Genomic DNA, 21986 nt, shown 5'->3' with positions numbered 1-21986 from the left:
TGCTTGAAAACAAAACACTTAGAAGTCAAGGCTAGGCTCAAGTGCAAAAGCACTCCCTCAAAGCTCAAGGTTCTGAGCATCGATGATTAGAAAGTCAAGAAAAGAAAAAAAAGAGCTTAATGAAGTCCTCTAATTCAAATGCTTGTGGTGCTTATGTATCAAGTGGTAATACTTGAAAACAAAGCATTTAGAATCGTAGCTTTGTTGTTAACTCATGGGAGAAAGCACCCAAAAGGAGAAGCTAATAAGAAAATCAAAAGCTTGTTTCAAGGAAGAATTATAAGAAAAAGATTTCATAAAGTAAGCTAGATAGAAGCATCAATCATTTACATTTCTTTTATGATTGTAGCATGCATAGAAAACTAGCTTGCCATGAACATTAACTTGCTATTCTTCTCACCTTGGATTGTCAATCTCTATTGCATGATTCTTTTCTTGCTTGAGGACAAGCAAGGTTTAAGTTTGGTGTTGTGATGCGTTCGCATATTTGCCTTTTTAACTAGTTAGTTTAGTTAGTTTTGGCTTAGTTTCATTCACTTTCTTTGAAATAAATGAGCAATTTTGTGAGTTTTTTCTCCATGCATTCATGAACCAAGAACTAAGTGAAATCTGGCATAATCTATGCAAATGATTCAAGAAGATTATATGCAAGTTGATGTGAATGATTCCCTTGAAAACTAATGCATAAGATGGAAAAACTTTGAGGAAAATTCTTTGGTTAATGATAGGTAATGAAGCAAGAAGGCAATGGAGCAAGAATTTGAGCAAGAAAGATTGGGGACATAGCAAGCTTGGCAAGGAGGAAGAGACTTGGGCGTTGCCAACGTGCATTATCACTTGAGTGTTTGGCAATAACGCCAAGTAGCCCTTGTAACGACCCAACTCCCAGAACGTCATGATCGTACCGAAAGTAAGGCGTTACCAACCTGCTTTCCTTTATTAACTATTTACTATTGAGCCTCTAGTTCGATATTGCGATCCAGTTTTAGTAAAAATACCAAAAAATTTTGTTTTTATTTATCAAATCATATAGCAAGCATCACTAAGTAATAATAATCACATAATCATTAATAATAATATCTGTCATACAAAAGATTTCAAACAAAACTCGCATACAAATCCTATCCCTCTGTATAAAATAAAAATGTTAAGCAATAAGAGCGAGGGAACTTCTATGAAAATAACTCAAGTTATAAACTTAACTCATAAATAAGATCTATAATCGCCTGCAGCTTCAAACGGAGTCTTCGAACCTGTGTCACTGAAAGGGTGGAAGATTTTGGGGTGAGAACAAACCACACGTTCTCAGTAGGGAATAGGAATGCCGTAAAAGTAATGATTAACATGCAAATAATTAACATACTCAAGGAAACTATATTTTTATCAAACCTTTTTGAAAATACTATTCTTGGTTTTACTTTAACTAACTATTTACCTCTTTCCAAAAAAATCTAAGCTCAAAACAAATTCCAAAATATAAAACTAGTCACATTAAGTCTTTCTCAACCACACGATTAATTTTCAATCACAACGTCAATCCTTACTCATCATCATACATTCACCAACTAATAGCACAAGCAAGAGATTCAATTCAACACACAAACCAGTCACAGCAAGGCAGACAGCAATCACACAGAAGTACAATGAGCAAGCCCCATCAAATGCAAATGCACAAACAAGGATGATGCATGTCTAGCCCTAGTGCAGGTAATGAGCTCATCTGTCGGTTACTAACCCGCTCCCGACATTATCCAGCAACCTCTGTCTGGATAAGGCTTTCCTATTGGCCATACCCCTGTGTACAGGAAATAACCCCTCTGCCACCACAGGGTCCACTGCACGCAGGAAATAACACATCTGCCATTGCAGGGATGTATGCCGACACACCTTCTGTATACAGGAAATAACCCCTCTGCCACTACAGAAATGGAACAGGTGGTCACGGTACTTCTGTAGCAGGAAATAACCCCTCTGCCTTACAGAATTAAAGTTGGATCTGTACCGTAGGAAAGCGTTCTCAGTAATCATACCATTGTCTATCTGGCTGCCTTCATGCAGCAGATCATTACACAAATATCTCAGAAGTTGCCATAATGCAACAAATGAATATACACATCTCTTGGGTTGCCTCAAGCAACAATTAACCTTTCAACAGGTCCTCTGCTTTTTATTCTCTTTTATAATCATAAATACGCAAGCGGGACAAAACCCACGCCCTTGCCAATAATTTCATAAACTGAATATCTTTCCTCAAAAGAATCAGTGTAATTATCATCATAAGTTATCATTCTCATTATTCATTTCTAGTTACATATTCTTACACAATATCTCTCTCTTTCTTTATTCAATCATGTTGTACAAACCTTGTGACTTCCACTTTTACAACCTCTTAACTCAAACCAATTTTAAAACCACTTTCTAGTTTAATTTTCTTTCAAAAGACTCAAGAAAATCATTTATTTTAGATTCGCTAAATACTTTTCAAAACATCACCCTCTTACTAAAAGTAACCATATAAAACTCTTTTTCAAGTTTACTAACTTCCGAAAGACTCAAAAACCGTCTCTCTTTACCATTCAAATTCAAATATTATATATATTCATTAACCTTCTAAAAAGTAATCCTTTATTTCAAACCCCAAGCATAACTCTCTTCATATTGAATAAATCTCCAAAACATAACCTCTTTTATAAATAATTCAAACTTGAACATAAACCTTGGTAATTCAAATTCAAAATAGTATAATTCTCTCCTTACTTAAATAAAATTGTTTTCATAATAAATTCAGCCCATACATAATACTTTAATCAATAGATAAAACTTAAATAACATAACTTTCTAAATTCAAACCTTCTAAAATAACTTTTTCAAGTAAAACTTTAGATTTTACAAAATTCCGGCAGCATCTTCCCTAAAACTCGGGCTTAGCCACCCTTACGGGTTCCCTCTTTCTCAACAAATCTCCCCCTTTCCTCAACAATTACCAAATAAGAGGTTCTCAAATCAATCAGAAGATTCACAATTTACAATAGTCAACAGTTCAGTCACAACCCACAATTCCCACATAACCCATCAATTCAACTTTCACCTCATCAATTCGTAACTAACTTTCATTTATCATAGGATTCTTTCAAAATTAAACTCAATAAACTAGTATTCCAAGAAACTTGGTGTTGAGATAATTTGGTCACAATAAAAACTTGTACCATCTCTCTTAAAATTCTGTTATTGTTTCCTAAGAAAATGCAGAAAAACAGCAGCAAGTAGTAAGTTTGATAAATTCCGTAAAAATCCAGTTTTCACCCAATGCCTTTCAAAATTCACAATCTCAAACAAGACTCTTTTAGCTTTTTATTGAATCAAATTCTAGATTAATACCATGTCATATGAAAAAGTTATGAAGTGAGAAACACAGCCAGGCCTTTTAGAATTCGGTTTCCAAAATCCAGTGAGTTATCCATACTCTTTTCAACATATCTACTTGGTTAAATAGGATATTGACATGAAATTTAAAATGAAGATTGTGGACACAGGAAGCTTGAAAATGCCGTTGGTTTCAGCTCAAATACTTGCCAGAATTGAAAGTTAAGTGAGTTGGAAGTTGGTGCTTCTGCAGTAAAGAAACAGAATTTTCTGCAGAAACCATCAATCTTCAAAAATTCATTTCTCCCAAAATACTCATCAATAAATTCTGAATTTTTTATGAGATGCTCAAAACACAGTAAAGTTTCATGCAAAAATAGTTTCATTCAAGTATATGACCTGGGATGCTCCCAGAAATTGATTCTTTCTACTGTCATGTATGCAGAAATTCTGCCTTAAGCATTTTCAACAACCTTACTTATCAAAAACCACATTTGAACTTATAACCCTTCCAAAATCACACGTTTAACCTCTTTCCAATTATTCAAAATTGTCTTCATTGCCAACACAGCCCAAGAACCCAGAATCAATAATTCACACGATATCAAGTACTTAAGCATCATCAAACCTTTTCTTTTCTACACTATGCCAAGCGTAATTTTCCATATACACTCATCATCATTCAAACACACAATAACTCATCAATTCACATCAGCAAGCTCAGCAACAAAAGTAACACCATTTATTCTATCCCTTACCACATTCAGTACGCACAATCATCAAATCAATCACTTACAACAGTGGAACCGGCCACAATCACAGCCAAGTCAGAATCAATAAATCATGACACAAAGAATTAGTCTAACCATTACAAAAATTATTTAGATACTCTTAAAATTTACTGTATTATTTCAGAAAATCACAGGTTCTCAAAACAGTTTAATCTCTTAGTCCCAATCCTTCAATAACCACCAAAACCAATCTCAACTAGTTACAAGTAAACTTCACAGCCATTCCCATTCATCAAATATCCCCTTCAACATCAAACAAGTCAATAATTCACTCAAAATCAGAATCTCAACCAATTCATCGCAGAATCAATAATTCAGTCACATTTCACAACCGCATCTAATTTCAATTATAATTCAAAGTAATCACAGCCACATTTAATTCAAATCATAACTCAGAAAAATCACAATAGCTAACCATTCTCAAACACATTTCAAGTCATTCTTATCAATTAAGAAATTCTTAACTATTATTAACCATTTGCACTTATCCAATAACTTTGTAGGCATTCTAAATTAAAAACGTTAAATCCCCTACCTCGACTAGCCGAAATTCGATAATCAAACGCAACAAAGCCTTCTTTTATTTTTAATTCGCAGTGGTAACAACAACCTTGAACTGAACCAACAGCAGCAGCATTTCTGATCACTTCTCAGCAGCAGCAGTGGCATGAACTAATCGATTCAGAACCAGAATAGTACTATTGACAAGCACCAGCGACCTCGGTGGCAGCAAAATAGTAGTGGTTCTAATGGTTCAACAGCAACTCCAGCAGGGCAGTGGCGTTCTTATCAGATTTTAGGAACAAGAAGCAGAGGCCGAACTGGCGAGCCTTCCTCCTCCAGCGGCGGCTTGGTGAGACGCGGCAGCAGCAGAGTGCCACAACAGCGGTGCGGTGGCAGCTCGCGAGGATGGCGATGGCAACCCGCGGTGCTGACGACGACAAGGCTGGTCGCGGGCTTCTCTCAGCAACGCGTGGATGACGGCGATAGCTCCATGGAACGGTGGTGACGACGCAGCAAGGAACGACGGTTTTGTCGTGATGGAGGCAGCAACGCGAGCTACATCTCCTCTTCACTCTCGGACACGAGCTCTCTCTCACTCTCCGAATCTCATTTCTTTCTCTCTTCTCTGTACCGTTGGGAGAAAATGCTAGGGTTGAGGGATGAAGCTAAGTGAGTGAAAGGGGGAAACGGCGCTGAGATGAGGGGTGAGTGTGTTACGCTGAAGAAGGTGAAGGAGGGGTGGGGTGCGGCTGAGGCAAAGGGAAGCTAGGGTTAGGGTTCCTCAATTTGGGAATTAGGGTTTCTGAGTTTGATTTGGGAATTTAGGAATTAGGGATTTTATAAAGTAATATGGATAGATATGAATAGATATTTTGATAAAATTAGAGGATAGGATAATTTTAAAATCAAATGTATTCTATTAAAAATATTTAGAAACATTATTTATCAACATATTGCTAAGTTTAATCAATTATTTCTAATTTACATTATAAAATGAACAAATTAATTATATTTTGTAAAGTACAATTTAAATTCAAATATCAATTTTTTAGATTAAATCATACAAATCTCTATTATTTTTCTATCTCTGAAACTTTAATTTCAATTTATAAAGTAATTAATCATAATAAAAATTGTACATAAACATTAATTGACTTAAACTTAAAGTATTTATAAATATCAATCTAATCATTTCTAATAAAATAATTTCTAGGAGTTCAAATTAATAACATAATTCATTCAAAATAGGATTTATTTAAATTATACAATTCTTTCTTATTTTTCATTTATCAAAATTATAATTTCAATTATACCAAATATCTAATAAAGATTATATAAGAATTCTAATTAATTTAAACTTCAATTATCATGAAACTCTATTTAATCACCTTTAGCAAAATAATTTTCTTAAAATAAATCACAAATAACTAATTATTTGATTTTCAAAAACTAAGGTTGTTACAGCCCTGGAAGGTGAATTTGAAGCCTCAAGCAAGTTGCCAACTTGAATTTACAATGGCGTGTTTGAGGGCAACGCCAACAATCCAAGGCAAGCCAAGAAGAGCGGGTTGGCACGTTGCCAACTCCCCAAACTAATAGCATGTTCCAAGGCAACACATGGAAGCAAAGATTCTGGGCCAACCAAGAGCTCGAGAGTGTTGCCAACTTGGGAATGAACTGGCGTGTTTATCAATAACACAAGGGACAAGATTCTGGGCCAACAAATAAGTCAGCACGTTGCCAACTTGGACGAAAGGGTGCGTGTTTAGCAACAACTCCAGCAAACCTAGCAGCCTGACCTTGCCTCCTTCAAGGATGCATAACTTGAGCTACAAAGCTCTAAAGGAAGTGATTTTAGTGGCATTGGAAAGTAGAAATCAAGAGCTTTCCAACTATATATCATTGTATGGGGTTACCATTCATTTGAAGCTTCAAAAGCTGGCTTCATTTGGAGCCTCAGAAAGGAGCATGTTGCCAATGTGGGTTCTATAGTGTGTTCAATGGCAACGTGGGAAGCAATATTTGGAGCTAGGAAAGAGCATCGAGCTTGTTGCCAACTCAAGAAAGCATTGGCGTGTTTGGCAACAACGTCAGGAAGCTTTGGATGGTGAAGAATGGAGGTAGCACGTCGGCAACTTGGAAATACAAGGGAGTGTTTACCAAAAACGCTGGTGAGCCTGGCAGCCGGACCTTACCCTCTTCAATGGAGTATATCTTGAGCTACAAAACTCCAAATGAGGTTATTTTAATGGTGTTGGAAATTAGACATCCAGATCTTTCCAACCATATATCATAGTATGGGTTTGACATTCGTTTAAAGCTTCAAAATTGGGCTTCATTTGGAGCCTCAGAAACTGAACACGTTGCCAACTTGGAAGAGCAAAGGCGTGTTTACTAACAACGCCCGCGATTTTGGCAGCCTGACCCTGTCTCCTTCAAACAAGAATAACTTGAGCTATAGAGATCCAATTTGAGTGCTTCCAGTTGCGTTGGAAAGGTAACATTCAGAGCTTTCCAACCATTTATAATAGTCTATGGTGGAGTACTAAATTGAAGCCAAATCATGATCATCTTTATGCCCCAAGAACAAGGAACAAAGGGGTTGAACCTCCAAGGAGCACAAGAGCACGTTGCCAACTTGCAAATCAAGCCAACAACGCCCAAGCCACCAGCCAGGAAATCACAAGCACGTTGCCAACGTGCAATAGCACTAGCGTGTTTGCCAATAACACCCACTGGGCCAGAATTGAGGTGAATGAGTTCTGCTTTCCTCTGTTTCTCATAATGTTCAACACTTCCTCCATTGAGCCGAGAATTCAACAAGGAGAAAGCCCACATTGCTAACCCAATTGAGGATCTCTAAATGGGTTGTAGGAGTAGTATAAATAGAGAAGAGTTTTGTACTTTAAGGAGGAGCTTCTGAACTTTTCACACTTAGATTTTTATTTTTTTTTACTTTTTAGTTTTTTTTATTTTTTTATTTTTTAGAAACTTTTAGATAGATTTTGTAAAAGTTACTTTTGGAAGCAATTTAGAATTTTAGTTTTCTAAGAACTTCTTCTTCTTTATTCTTCATTTTTCTTTACTACTCACTTTTTAATGTCTACTTTTATACTTGTTGTTAAATTGAGAGCTATGATTCACTAAACCCCATTTTCATTAGGGGGGAGGAGCTCTACTCATTTGAATGGATTGATAACTTTTCCTTTCCTTCTCAATTCAAGTGGTTCATCTAAGAGGAAACTCTTGTTTTTCACAGATTCAATCACCATCGAGAGAGGGATTGAATCTATATGAATTATGTGGTGAACTTGAGAAAGGAGCTACATAATTCAGTTTAGAGTTCATCCTTTCATGATTTTCTTAATCAATACCCTTTGGTTGGTATGTGAGATGTAACCTCCCTTGGTTGAGATTCTGGAAGTTGTGTGGCTTGGATTAGAAATTGAACTTCATCTCTTCTCATGAACAATTAGATCACGAGAGTGGCAATTGGTTGTGTTGAGAGAAATTGACTTACCAAGAGATTGGGACTCAATTACCCCCTTTGCCATGGATCTATACCCATGATTGAGAAGGCATTGATCAACATCAATTCATGAGAATTTGCATCTCTGATCCCTAATGATCCTTTCCATCATTAATTCTCATTTCTTTTGCTCTTTAGTTGTTTGAATACCCATTACCCAATTCCCTTCTACACTCTTGCAATTTATTATTCTTGTCATTTACATTCTGTTTCTCTATTCCTTGCTATTTACTCTTATGCTCTTTAATATTCTGCAATCTTTACTTTCTTGAAATTTATCTTTAATGTCATTTAAGTTTCAGTTATTTACTTTCATTTTCTTTCTATATTCTAGTTCTTTAAATTCCTTGCCATTAAGATTCTTACAATTATGTTCAAAAATCAAAATTCTCATGAAATCAAAACCATGTCTGCTTGACTAAATTTACCATTTAACTAAAGTTGCTTAATCTACTAATCTCTGTGGGATCGACCTCACTCTTAGTGAGTTTTATTACTTGGTACGACCCGGTATACTTGCCGGTTGTACGTGAAATATAAATTTTTGCATGTCAAGTTTTTGGCGCCGTTACCGGGGATTGACAAAGATTGACAATGATTAAGTGAATGATAATTTAGATCAAGCATTTTTTTCTTTGTACAGTTCTTTTAAATTTTTGTTTTCTTTTTGACACTAAGGTGTTTGTGTTATTGCCTCACTAAGAAATTCTCATCTGAGACATGAATTTCAATTGCTTTGGTGATTGTGTTTTACAAAACTTAAATGAAGTTTACCTCATCTTTTGATCAAACAAACTTTTTGGGATATCACCCACCACCACCAATCTCTAATGGTGGCTGGGAATATCACCAAGAAAATACAAATTCTGAGCACTCCGATCCATGGAGATTTGCTTCAGAGACACAAGATGAACAAGAGAATCATATGGGATATTTTCCTCCACCACAAAATGATGCAAGTTGCTATTCTAATGGTGGATGGGAGTATCACCACGAAATGATAGATGATAAAGCAATTCACACGAGATATGATCCAGGATCACAAAATGACTTATATCATTATCCTCATGGTCTTTGTGCATATCAACAAAAGTGTGAGCAATTAAGAGAAATGAATTTTCTCCCAGAGCCACAAAGTGAACCATGCTATTATGACATTGACACAAACTATGGCTGGGAAGGGAATTTTAATTCTCCAAATGCTATTCATCAAGAGACATCATCTCTTGATTATGCTTTCAACAAATTCATGCAAGATTCCTCCCAAGGACCACAAGATTGTCCATACTATGATGATTTCAACAAATCTTCAAGTTGTTCCTGGGAGGAGCAAAACCAGAAAGCATTTGACAGCCTATATTCCACTTATCAAGAGCCATCACCTCTTAATTATCGAACCTCACCTCCAAATTTTTCATATCAAAATTCTTCACCACTTGAGTTTGCCTCAACACAAAATTCCCTCCAAAATTCATACAATTCAATTCATCAACCACAAAAGTCATTTCGCTATACAGAAAACTCATTTCAAAATTCACAAAATTCATTTCACAACTCACAAAACTCCTTCCATACTCCCCAAAATGACTTCACCACAACACATCCATATCCACAAAATTACTCTAAACCTTCATCTTTGGAGCTAGTAGTTGAGGATCACCTTCAATGGTCTAGAGAATTATTTGAATCTAGGAAATAACAAGATATCCTCTTCAAGAAGATGGATGGGCACTTAGAGAAAATAAGGAAACATTTAGGATTGCCAAGCATTGAGGATGAAGACCAATTTGTGAGTGAGGAAGTGGAAAAAGAAGAACAAAAGGTCCCTTTGTCAAGTGAAATTGCAATGAAGGATGAGGAACATGAGCCAAGGATTCCATGTCCACAGAGGCTAATTGAAGTGACAATGGAACATGAAGATTCCCTCCCAATGGACTTAATGGAAAATCATGAAGAAGAAATGGAGGAAGAAAATCAAGGAGATTCACATTCAATTGAAGCAGAGAAGTGCATAGAGGAATGGCTCATGGAACCACCAATTCAAGAGGCTCTTGATGAAGATAAAACTCCAATAATCACACAGCAACCATGTCTTGACATCCAAGAAGTGAAGGCAATTAACAAAAGCACCAAGAAGAGGATTGTGACCAAGATACCAAGGACAACATTCAAGAGAATGTCAACTACAACACATCCTTCCCCTAAACCAGCAAGCAACATCAATCAAGCTATGTACAAAAGGAGGCTTACTGAGAGGAGACCAAGAAAGGGGACAACAGCTGAAACTTCTTCCCCCTTGAAGTCATTCCTCTTAACCAACTGGAAGAAGAGGAAGAAAGTGAGGAACAACATGTCAAGCTAATGACACTAAAAGAGCGCTTGTTGGGAGGCAACCCAACCTTGGGTAACGTTTTATTTCTTTGTCTAGTTCATTTTTTTCTGTCTATTTAGTTTAAATTTCAATAAATTGGCATATGATCACATTCTAATTTTGGTGTTGCCCTGCAACAATTTGTTTTCAATCCCCTTGGATGATTGCATCAATTCTACATGGAAGTGTCACACTAAGATTCTAAGTTTGGTGTGCCACTTAATTTTTATGCAAATCATCCAACAACACTACTTGTCTGCATAATCATAATGCCGCTATAGGGTTATATTTTTTTTAGACAATTTTAGTTTTCTTGATTGTTTTAGTCATTTTCTTGTTTTTAATGCTTTCTTTTATTAATTGTGTATGTTAATACATCACCAAGACATCCTTATTCATGACAGATTCTTCACTTGGTGATTGTATTTAACATATAACAGTTCCTTATGTTTAGTTTTGGTTCAAATAAATTGACATATGGTTGTATTCTAAGTTTGGTGTTGCTATGCAACAAAATTTGCTTCAAATCCTTGCTGGATACTTGCTTCAATTCCAAGTGAGAGTGTCACACTAAGTTTGGTGTGCCACTTATATCTTTATGCAATGTATCATGCACACCATCTTATTTTTGCAATCACAATGTCTTTGTTTCTCTATGCCTTGATAGTTATTCTTAATTATGCTTGCTTCAACACATGTATCACTAACGTTTCATTGTGTAAGACATTCATGATCTAACTTAGCCCCACAGCCATGGTTCTAATTGTTGCTTGAGGACAAGCAATCATTCTAAGTTTGGTGTGGGAAGTGGGAGAAAGGGAGAAAAATGACAACAATAGAGAAGATGGATTACAAGATTGTAAAGTTCTTTTTCCTCTCATTTGTTTCCAGCACTTTAAATTGCATGATTGTCTTATTACCTTCTCTGAATACATGAGTGGTATGAATAGGCATAGTTTGATTTCTAAATTACAACATGCTACTGTGACATTATGACTACCAACTTGAGTTTTGTGAATTCAAAAGCAATAAAGTATCATGATCTTAAACAAACAAGGAATTAAAGAAGAATTTAGTATGTGCATACAAGTATTGGAAAGCTAGTATGATTGATTGTTGCTCAATTGCATTAGATGTTATTTAATTGAAATTTTCATCTAGGACATTTTGTGAAATCTTTTGAAAATCATGAAAACCTTGAAGAAGCAAATGCAATTAAGGCAAGAAAAGAAAAAGGGAAAGAATGAGAAAGCTGAAGGCTCTGAGTACCAATGACAATTCTATTGTTAGGTACTTGTGGTGTTTATGTATCAGGTCAAATGCTTGAAAACAAAACACTTAGAAGTCAAGGCTAGGCTCAAGTGCAAAAGTGCTCCCTCAAAGCTCAAGGTTCTGAGCATCAATGATTAGAAAGTCAAGAAAAGAAAAAAATAAGCTTAATGAAGTCGTCTAATTCAAATGCTTGTGGTGCTTATGTATCAAGTGGTAATACTTGAAAACAAAGCATTTAGAATCGTAGCTTTGTTGTTAACTCATGGGGCAAAGCACCCAAAAGGAGAAGCTAATAAGAAAATAAAAAGCTTGTTTCAAGGAAGAATTATAAGAAAAAGATTTCATAAAGTGAGCTAGATAGAAGCATCAATCATTTACATTTCTTTTATGATTGTAGCATGCAGAGAAAACTAGCTTGCCATGAACATTAACTTGCTATTCTTCTAACCTTGGATTGTCAATCTCTATTGCATGATTCTTTTCTTGCTTGAGGACAAGCAAGGTTTAAGTTTGGTGTTGTGATGCGTTCGCATATTTGCCATTTTAACTAGTTAGTTTAGTTAGTTTTGGCTTAGTTTCATTCACTTTCTTTGAAATAAATGAGCAATTTTGTGAGTTTTTTCTCCATGCATTCATGAACCAAGAACTAAGTGAAATCTGGCATAATCTATGCAAATGATTCAAGAAGATTATATGCAAGTTGATGTGAATGATTCCCTTGAAAACTAATGCATAAGATGGAAAAACTTTGAGGAAAATTCTTTGGTTAATGATAGGTAATGAAGCAAGAAGGCAATGGAGCAAGAATTTGAGCAAGAAAGATTGGGGACATAGCAAGCTTGGCAAGGAGGAAGAGACTTGGGCGTTGCCAACGTGCATTATCACTTGAGTGTTTGGCAATAACGCCAAGTAGCCTTGGAAGGTGAATTTGAAGCCTCAAGCAAGTTGCCAACTTGAATTTACAATGGCGTGTTTGAGGGCAACGCCAACAATCCAAGGCAAGCCAAGAAGAGCGGGTTGGCACGTTGCCAACTCCCCAAACTAATAGCGTATTCCAAGGCAACGCATGCAAGCAAAGATTCTGGGCCAACCAAGAGCTCGAGAGTGTTGCCAACTTGGGAATGAACTAGCATGTTTATCAATAATGCCAGGGACAAGATTCTGGGCCAACAAATAAGTCAGCACGTTGCCAACTTGGAAGAAAGGGTGCGTGTTCAACAACAACTCAAGCAAACCTGGCAGCCTGACCTTGCCTCCTTCAAGGATGCATAACTTGATTCCAGTGGCATTGGAAGGTAGACATCAAGAGCTTTCCAACCATATATCATAGTATTGGGTTAGCATTCATTTGAAGCTTCAAAAGCTGGCTTCATTTGGAGCCTCAGAAAGGAGCATGTTGCCAACGTGGGTTCTATAGGCGTGTTCAATGGCAACATGAGAAGCAATGTTTGGAGCTAGGAAAGAGCATCGAGCACATTGCCAACTCAAGAAAGCATTGACGTGTTTGGCAACAACGCCAAGAAGCTTTGGATGGTGAAGAATGGAGGTAGCACGTTGGCAACTTGGAAATACAAGGGAGTGTTTGCCAAAAACGCTAGTGAGCCTGGCAGCCGGACATTACCCTCTTCAATAGAGTATATCTTGAGCTACAAAACTTCAAATGAGGTGATTTTAATGGAGTTGGAAAGTAGACATCCAGAGCTTTCCAGCCATATATCATAGTATGGGTTTGACATTCATTTAAAGCTTCAAAATCGGGCTTCATTTGGAGCCTCAGAAACTGAACACGTTGCCAACTTGGAAGAGCAAAGGCGTGCTTGCTAACAACGCCCGCGATTTTGGCAGCCTGACCATGTCTCCTTCAAATAAGAATAACTTGAGCTACAAAGATCCAATTTGAGTGCTTTCAGTTGCGTTGGAAAGGTAGCATTCATAGCTTTCCAACCATATATAATAGTCTATGGTGGAGCACAAAATTGAAGCCAAATCATGATCATCTTTATGCCCCAAGAACAAGGAACAAAGGGGTTGAACCTCCAAGGAGCACAAGAGCACGTTGCCAACTTGCAAATCAAGCCAACAACGCCCAAGCCACCAGCCAGGAAATCACAAGCACGTTGCCAACGTGCAATAGCACTAGCGTGTTTGCCAATAACACCCACTGGGCTAGAATTGAGGTAAATGAGTTCTGCTTTCCTCTGTTTCTCATAATGTTCAACACTTCCTCCATTAAGCCGAGAATTCAACAAGGAGATAGCCCACATTGCTAACCCAATTGAGGATCTCTAAATGGGTTGTAGGAGTAGTATAAATAGAGAAGAGTTTTGTACTTTAAGGAGGAGCTTCTGAACTTTTCACGCTTAGATTTTTATTTTTTTTTACTTTTTACTTTTTTTTTATTTTTTTATTTTTTAGAAACTTTTAGATAGATTTTGTAAAAGTTACTTTCGGAAGCAATTTAGAATTTTAGTTTTCTAAGAACTTCTTCTTCTTCATTCTTCATTTTTCTTTACTACTCACTTTTTAATGTCTACTTTTATACTTGTTGTTAAATTGAGAGCTATGATTCACTAAATCCCATTTTCATTAGGGGGGAGGAGCTCTACTCATTTGAATGGGTTGATAACTTTTCCTTTCCTTCTCAATTCAAGTGGTTCATCTAAGAGGAAACTCTTGTTTTTCACAGATTCAATCACCATCGAGAGAGGGATTGAATCTATATGAATTATGTGGTGAACTTGAGAAAGGAGCTACATAATTCAGTTTAGAGTTCATCCTTTCATGATTTTCTTAATCAATACACTTTGGTTGGTATGTGAGATGTAACCTCCCTTGGTTGAGATTCTGGAAGTTGTGTGGCTTGGATTAGAAATTGAACTTCATCTCTTCTCATGAACAATTAGATCACGAGAGTGGCAATTGTTTGTGTTGAGAGAAATTGACTTACCAAGAGATTGGGACTCAATTACCCACTTTGCCATGGATCTATACCCATGATTGAGAAGGCATTGATCAACATCAATTCATGAGAATTTGCATCTCTGATCCCTAATGATCCTTTCCATCATTAATTCTCATTTCTTTTGCTCTTTAGTTGTTTGAATACCCATTACCCAATTCCCTTCTACACTCTTGCAATTTATTATTCTTGTCATTTACATTCTGTTTCTCTATTCCTTGCTATTTACTCTTATGCTCTTTAAAATTCTGCAATCTTTACTTTCTTGAAATTTATCTTTAATGTCATTTAAATTTCAGTTATTTACTTTCATTTTCTTTCTATATTCTAGTTCTTTAAATTCCTTGCCATTTAGATTCTTACAATTATGTTCAAAAATCAAAATTCTCATGAAATCAAAACCATGTCTGCTTGACTAAATTTACCATTTAACTAAAGTTGCTTAATCTACTAATCTCTGTGGGATCGACCTCACTCTTAATGAGTTTTATTACTTGGTACGACCCGGTATACTTGCCGGTTGTACGTGAAATATAAATTTTCGCGTATCACTCATCAATGCCATTTTGATGTTTTATATTTCTTTAATGCTTATTTGAGTTGCTATTATTGTTGTCTTGCATTGGTAATGTAGATTTTATTTTTAATACAATTTATGATATTTTCCCTTTTATGCATGCTAGGTGTTTGATAAAATGTCTCTTCTAATTTTTGTATAGTTTTTCACCCTCTTGGTTAGGAATTGGGTAATTAGGTAAACTTGAGTTATGGATGTCCATTCTACATTGGGTTAGGATTGTTAGTTGGTTTGGTTTCCGTTGACGCTAGTCTTTTACTAAGTTAATTACTGAGTTGACTAGGACTTATGGATTGAGATCAATTATGCCCTTTTGACTTATCCTCGATGTTAGGATAGACTAATTTGGACTAATTCTACGCAATTACCATGTTTGTGTTCCATGACTAGGATAGGAATCCTCAATTCCCCAATCCTTGCCAAGAGTCATTTTTGCCACTTGAATTCTATTGTTGATTTACTTGCTTTGAGTTTTAATTCCTTGCATGCTTATTTAATTTCTTGCCTTTTAATTTTCTTGTCTCTTGTTATCACAATCCCCAATCCCTCATAACCAATAAGTGAGCATTTCATTATAATTCCTAGGGAGAACGACTCGAGATATAAAATTCCCAGTTATTTTGTGTTGATTGTGACATCTTTGATTTAAGCTTTGATTGATGGTCAATTGTTGGGTTTGAACTATACTTGGAACAAAGAAATTCTATTTTTGTGAAATTCCTAACCCACTTTAGGCCATCATTACCGACTTTACAGAAAGAGGCGGCCGAGTTTGTCAAAACGTGCCCCCTTGCCAAAAACATGCTAATTTCCATGTGGCACCTCCTGAGGAGCTCATTAGTGTTACCTCACCGTGGCCATTTGCAAAATTGGGCCTTGATCTGCTAGGACCATTTCCAAGCACAAAAGGAAGAGCTCGACCTCATCCTTGAAGTTCGAGAAAGAGCTCAGATTAAAGAGGAAACTCTAAAGCAAAGGATGGCTCTAAGATACAACCAAAAGGTGATTAAGAGAAGCTTTGCCACCAACGACCTTATCCTGATCCAAAAAAATATCGAGACACAGTCGGGCGAAGGAAAGTTGGCAGCCAATTGAAAGGGCCTTATAAGATAACTGAGGTCTTAGATAAAGGTTACTATAAAGTGTCTGACTTCGAAGGGCGAGAGCTTTAGAGGTTGTCGCACGCATGCAACCTAAAAAGCTACTACAGCTAAAATATTGCATTAGGTGCACTCTTTTTCCCTCAAAATAAGGGTTTTTTAATGAGGCACTAGGCACAAGGGCTAAGGGCATTTAAAGGCCCCTGGTAAGTAGATTTGTAAAGGAATTTCTTAAATATCAATAAAAATTATTATTTTATCTTACTTCTTTAAAGGTTTTCTATCTTAAATGCATTAATTTAAGCTGGATAAATCGCGAAAATCATTGCCCGACCTAAAATGTTCGGCAAGATGAAGCAACAAGGTACAAATTAATGTAAGAAGTTATATAAACAACTCGTACAAGGATTCAAAGGTCAAACCAAATTGTGCCTTACTATAAGTATTCGAAAAGGATACTTTGATAAAATTTTGAACATTACCTAATAAAAGTTGCGAACAAACAACTAAAGAGAAAAGTAAAGGTGTTGAAAAAGCTATCAAATATTACAAAAAGTTAAAGTATCATAAAGCCCGCAAGTCGAGCTACCACAAACAAGAAATATAAAGAAAGGATCTAAAAAGATAATAACTTCTCACCCATAAGAGGATGAAGCGCCTCGCCAGTCACAGCATCTTCACCCTCAGTCGAAGAAGTCGGAGGAATCATGGAGACTGGCACGGCCGAAACAACCCTAGGAGCAGAGGAAGAGGTCTCCACCACAGCAGCTTCAGGATGGACTCCCGAGGTAGAGGTCGGACCGACCTAAGGCCCTGATGTATTCGGGTCATGCGGAGGCTCCTCCTCATCAACCGACTTAGGGTCAGGGACAATCTTCCCATCCTCTACTATGTTGTCCGTGATGAACAGGGAAAGGTCAGGGTTGGGAGTTAAGACCTTAACCTGAGCTTTTAGGTTTTCAAACATTTCATCCATGCCTAAAGCAGCTGACTCCTGAAACCCAGCATGCTCGTTCTTCAACCTTTCTAACTCCTCCTCCTATGCCAATCTCTCGCCAAAGACCCGAGTGTAGATCTCTTGATATTTCTTAACCTTCTCCTCGGCCAGGGCGGCATCTGCCTCCGACTTAATGGCCCTCTCTGGAGCTTTCTCCAGGTCAGTCTTCAAGGTCTCTCGCTCCTACTCCAGCTCCTTTTTTTTATCTCAGCGAGCCTCTCTACATCCTCCCGAGCAACCGCCAAGGCACTAGTAGTAGCTTGAAGAGTCCCTCAATTCCTTAGCAAGCTGAAAGCAAACTCCTACAATGCGTAACTCCCCTCGTGCCAAGGTTTGAAGGTGGTTTGAATTTCCATGTCGTCCATACTCACGTGGTGATGGGGAAGCAGGTTCTCTTCAGCCCAAGCAAAGGCATCCAAATTTTTGGTATAAATGCTCTCTGCTTCTTCCATCCTCTTCTTCTTGGAAGGAGGCTCAATAGGGGAGGGAGGAGAAGGAGTGGACTCGGAAGATATAAGTCGGGAAAGAGGAGTAAGGATGTCGACTTGTGGGCTAGAAGGACCCGACCCTGACTTCTATCTAGGAGAAGATCGGACAGGGATCCTGACCTCTTTCTGTGAGGACCCTTCACCGACTTCTTTCTGCTGTTGAAGATTCCTGGCCACCACTATTTTTTTGTGTTTCGAAGAAACCTCATACCAGATTTTGGAGCCATACTTTCTGCAAGACAAAGAAGAATGCAAATCAGAAATGACAAAAATATAAACAACAGAATTCAACAAGTAAAGGAAAGGAAACTACCAAGGTCGGACTTCAAAAGACTAGGGTCCCCCAGATATCTTTTCGTATCCAAATGGGGAGTCTGACCCCAAGTACCCAACAAAAAATCTATCACACCCTTTTTCAGGTCGTCTAACTTGGTTATGTCTACCTTTACCGTTATGAGTGTATCTTGCCAATACAAAGGGAATTGGGGTTCTTGGTTTTCAGAAAGAAAGAAAGGTCGGGTATCATCGGCAGCTCGAACCTTAAAGAAATGATTCTTGAAATCATGAAAAAACTCATAAAAGATAGAAAAAACCTTCCAACCTTGCACAGCTCGGAAGGATAACCACCCCAACTTCTTTGTAGAGCTGTATGGCTTTGTCGCTACAAAGAGATAGAAGAAGACGTTCGAGGTAGGTCGGACATCCAGCTCCCGACATAGGAGCTGGTACATTTTCATGAAAGCCCAAGAATTTGGGTGCACCTGGCTAGGGGCAAGGTTGGAAGACTGCAACACCTCCATCTCAAAATCGGTAAAAGGAAACCTGACACCTAACCTAGTAAAGAAGCAATCGTAGAAGTAGAAAAAAGGACGTTTGGATTTCTCTAAAGGAGGTGTTTCGAAGGTTACCTGAAACTATAGGTTGATCTTGGATAAGATCTGTGGTGGTGGCCGGAGCTGACGTGCCCGACTTGTTGGACTTGGTGGTGCTGCTGATCCTTCGTCATCGGAGGGTGGTGGTACCTGCAAGAGACTCCGATGCTTAAGTTAGCATGGGCTTTAAGCAGGTTTTTTTAGTAGAATCAGAGTATGAGTTATACCTGGGTGCTTCAGTATATTTATAATGGTGTAGAGTGACCTTTCTGGGGAAAAGATAGTTGTCTTATCTTATCTCTGAGTGGAGTTATCTTTATCTTTAAGGGAACCGTCCTTATCTTCCTAGGCTTGGGCTGCCTTTGAACTTGGGTCGTGTTCCTCTATTTGGGCCTATTTTGGGCTCTCCCGGTGATTTGGCCGACCTCTTTTGAGAAGAGGTCAGGTAACCCTGACCTGAAAAGGTCGGTTGACTTGCCTTCAGTTAGCTCGGGTCAAACAGCTCGACCTAGGGCATGAATAGTGCCCCTGCTTGAGTGCAGTATTTCCTTTTGAGGTCGAGTCCTTTTTTAGGACTTTGATCCTTCTTTGGAGAAGCCGAGCTCGAGCACTTTGGTTGATTCCACTGAGGCTTCTTGAATGTGAAGCGTTTTCCTTCACTCCTTTTAGTATGAAACACGTATTTTTGCATTTGTACTCTTGCTTTGGGAACGTGCGAGGGTTTTTAAAACCCATTAACTCCTCTTTTTGCTGTTTCCCTCTTTTCATTTTGAATTTCCAAAAGACTTTGCTTTCAGTTTCTTTTTCTCTTGCTTGTTGTTACTCCATCTTTTACCCGTCTGTTCTTGCGTTTTGTGGCTCGTCTACGACTTCTTCATTCTTGCTCCCAAGTTTTTCACGTCTTTGCGTTTCTCCTTGTTTTTAGAAGTGATCGTTGGGTGTGGGCTTGCCATTTGCTTTCATCGTCCTCGCCTTCTCCCTTTACAGGTTGGTCCTTTTTTCTCTTCTTCTTTCTTTCCGCTTTATTTCACGCTTGGAAAGTTTTTATCTTTGTTTGACTTTATGTTTCGGAAAGTTTGAATCTTTCTTTGGTTTTGTTGTATCTGGTCATCGTTGTTTCTTCGATTTGTATGATCCTTTTTGCATTTCCTGATAGTTGATGCTTTTTTAGGGTTTTGCATGTTGTTACTGTCTCTGATTGTGTTCCCTGATTTGAAGCTTTGGAATAATGAACTATTTGATTCTAAAAAAGATTGCATCTTTTTTATGATTTCCACTTGGCATGTTTTGATGTTTATAGTTCCCTTTTGCTAATAAACTGTAGCGAGGCCGTGACTTTTTGATGTCTTGTTTATGATTTGTGACTTTCTTTACTGAGTTCCAAAAAATGGTTGGTTTTCCTGCTCGGGAGATGTCGGGGCATAGTTTTCTGAATCCTTATTCTATTACTGCCTCCAAAGGGTGCCCTTGAACTTTTGGTGTGAGTCTTTGGGGCTTCCTTTCACTACTGCATCTGACGTCTAACATCAGTATGCTTTTAGCTCGAGTTGGATCCATGTGTGCCCGAACTGCTCTCTTGGTTTGGCCGAGCTGTTGATTAGTAACCCTTTTTTCTTTTTTCTTACTGTAGGACTAGTTGACCCATGTCTTCTCGCAAAAATATTGTCGAGACTTTCTCCAAGGTCCCCGAGGGCATGTCTGACTGGCTGGACTCCATTGTTTTGATGTGTGTCTTAGTGGTGAACTCTAAATACAGGGTGCAGCTTAGGAAACATAACAGGATTTGTAGTAATATAGATCAGGAGAAGAACTACGATTTGGTAGCGCCTGAGCCTGATGAGAGGATTTATTTTCCTTCTTTGACCCCGGGGGAACGCCCCTTCTTTTTTGCTTACGACTATTTTTTTAGCCAAATCAGCATTACCCTTCCTTTTACCTCTTTCGTGACCGATTTGCTGTGTTGATGTAATGTAGCTCCATCCCAGCTCCATCCGAACTCCTGGGGCTTCATTAAGATCTTTCAGTTGTTATGCTAAGAATTGGATGTCAAGCCTTCTCAAACTCTCTTTCTTTACCTCTTTGTTTTGACCAAACCTGGGATTTCTACCAAAAAGAAAGCTTCCTGGGTTTCTTTCCGGTCTGCCTAAGGAAAGAAAGTGTTTTCTATGTATGATGAGTCCTTTAGGGACTTTAAGAACTATTATTTCAAGGTCTGAGCTGTTGAGGGAGCTCGACCTTTTTTCTTAGAGTCGAATAATGAACCAGCCTTCCCCTTATACTGGAAAAAAATGTTGTAGTATCTAGATATTCGTGGGAGATGCTTGATGAGGTTGAGCAGGCCTTTGTGAATGTGTTGGAGGAGAATTGGGGGCAACCTGTCCATCTCAACACAAAGAAGTTCTTAGGGGATCCCTCACTTCTCCGGGCTGAGCTGGGTAGTGGTTAACTTCTTATTTCTTCTGCTTTGCTTTGTTTATTTGATTTTGTTTATTTTCTTCCAGTTTTGTCACTTGGTTTTTCTTGTGTTTTTCAGAGATGGTTAAGAATAATGATTCCATAAAGACCTTTAAGAAGGCGAGAAAAGCTATAGCTGCCTAGAATATCTCGGCCAAGGCTGTTGGGGAAGGGTCTTCTTAGGTCCCTCCTAAGAAGCCGATCTTGAGCACTTCTGGGCCGAGGAGGGTGAACCCTACTCCTCAGATTCATTTGGTTGATCTTCCCCAAATTTCTGCTGCTACCTCTTCTCCCATTGCCGGCCCTCTTCCAAAAAGACAGAGGACTGCTGAACCTTTTGACCTCGACGCCCCTGACTTTGATGCTGTGGGGTTTGTTGACCATCAAGTCGCCCCTTATGGCCGACTTCCTATGAACGACATATCCATTCTTCACCACCTGGATTTCATCACCCGGAGTAGTGTTAAGATGGCACACATAGGTGCAGCCTTGTTCCAAACTGCCCAGGATATCCCGGTTCATGCAACAAAGTCTTTTATGGAGGAGGCCAAGTCAGAATTCGACAAGATCAATGGGTTGAAGGAGGAACTTGAGGTAAAGGTGGCAAAGCTGGAGAAGGATTTGGAAAATGAGAAGGCTAGGGCTACTACTGCGGTGGCTTCTGCAAATCTGGCTAAGGAGATGGTGCAGAAGCATAAGAATGGCTATA

The 21986-nt window shown here is 38.1% G+C and overlaps 1 long non-coding RNA gene across 1 annotated transcript; it reads right to left on the bottom strand.

Annotated features, from left to right (window-relative positions):
• Nucleotides 1-1043: 1043 nt before the first annotated feature.
• On the bottom strand, nucleotides 1044-5478 carry LOC112696628 (uncharacterized). Its single transcript, XR_003150817.2, has 2 exons — nucleotides 4690-5478; nucleotides 1044-1261 (listed from the first exon to the last, which is right to left on the bottom strand). It is a non-coding gene; the product is annotated as an uncharacterized lncRNA (long non-coding RNA).
• Nucleotides 5479-21986: the final 16508 nt, after the last annotated feature.

The sequence above is a fragment of the Arachis hypogaea genome, chromosome 6 (genome assembly GCF_003086295.3).
Source record: "Arachis hypogaea cultivar Tifrunner chromosome 6, arahy.Tifrunner.gnm2.J5K5, whole genome shotgun sequence".
Lineage (NCBI taxonomy): Eukaryota > Viridiplantae > Streptophyta > Magnoliopsida > Fabales > Fabaceae > Arachis > Arachis hypogaea.
The sequence above is the reverse complement of the archived record's forward strand: the minus strand, read 5'-3'. Positions and strand labels throughout refer to the sequence as shown.